We start from the raw sequence: 1,187 nt of genomic DNA on the forward strand, positions 1-1,187 counted from the left end.
GGGGAGGAGGAGGAGGAGGAAGAGGAGGAGGAGGAGGAGGAAGGGAAGGAGGAAGAGGAGGAGGAGGAGGAGGAGGAGGAAGGGAAAGAGGAGGAGGAGGAAAAGGAGGAGGAGGGAGGAGGAGGAGGTGGAGGAGGAGGAGGAGGAGGAAGGGAAGGAGGAAGAGGAGGAGGAGAGAAGAAATGGGAGGAGGAGGAGGAGGAGGAAGGGGAGGAGGAGGAGGAGGAAAAGGAGGAGGAGGAGGAAGGGAAGGAGGAAGAGGAGGAGGAGGAGGAGGAGGAAGGGAAGGAGGAGGAGGAGGAGGAGGAGGAGGAGGAGGGAGGAAGAGGAGGTGGTGGAGGGGAAGGAGGAAGAGGAGGGGGAGGAAGTGGTGGAGGAGAAGGAGGAGATTAAGGAGGAAGAGGAGGAGGAAGAGGAGGAGGAGGAGGACGAGGTGGTGGAGGGGAAGGAGGAAGGGGAGGGAGAAGAAGGGAAAGGAGGGGGTGGAGGGGGAGGGAGAGGGAGGAAGTGGTGGAGGAAAAGGAGTAGATGGAGGAGGAAGAGGAGGAGGAGGAGGAGGAAAAGGAGGAGGTGGAGGAGGAGGAGGAGGAGGAGGGGGGAGGAGTAAGAGGAGGAGGAAGAGGAGGAGGAGGAGGAGGAGCGAGAGATAGCGAAACAGAGGTGAGGAGGAAGACGGGAGAGGAGGATGATGATGATGGAGATGAAATGAAGCGAAGCGGGAAAAATGGAAACGGGAGAGAGAGGAGCAGGCGAAAAGGAACGAATGATGATGAAACAATAAAAAATAACATATAGAAGGAGAGGAAAGAAACGTTCCAGATAGCGAAAAAAAAGAATAAAGAAATGTGTAATAAGAAAACGAATGAAGAATGAGTTAGAGAAGCTGGGAAAAGGAGAAAGGGAGGAACATACATCAAGAGAGAGGAGAATAGCGTCCAAAGGCGGCGGGGGGGGGGGGGGGGGACGGGAACCCGAGGAGGAAGCGAGGGAAGCGGAGCCTCTCGCGGATCTCCTGGTGACGTCACAAGTTCGTGACCCAAGATCCTGCCGGCAAAGGTCAGCCGTCCAGGCGATGCTAGCGAAGTTCCGGGTGAAGGTCATGACCCCGAAGCCGCGCGTCTCCGGTCGGCCCTGACCGTTAACGCCGCGCCGCTCTCGGGCCCGCGCCCCGTCGGCAGCGGGTGGAG

At 58.3% G+C, this 1,187-nt stretch overlaps 1 protein-coding gene across 1 annotated transcript in view; it reads right to left on the minus strand.

Moving 5' to 3' along the window:
- The window catches only part of LOC125026789 (PHD finger protein rhinoceros-like), a 29,088-nt gene that overhangs the window by 14,632 nt on the left and 13,269 nt on the right, over positions 1–1,187 (minus strand). The window lies entirely within an intron of this gene.

This window comes from Penaeus chinensis, chromosome 7 (genome assembly GCF_019202785.1).
Source record: "Penaeus chinensis breed Huanghai No. 1 chromosome 7, ASM1920278v2, whole genome shotgun sequence".
In the NCBI taxonomy this organism is placed as follows: domain Eukaryota; kingdom Metazoa; phylum Arthropoda; class Malacostraca; order Decapoda; family Penaeidae; genus Penaeus; species Penaeus chinensis.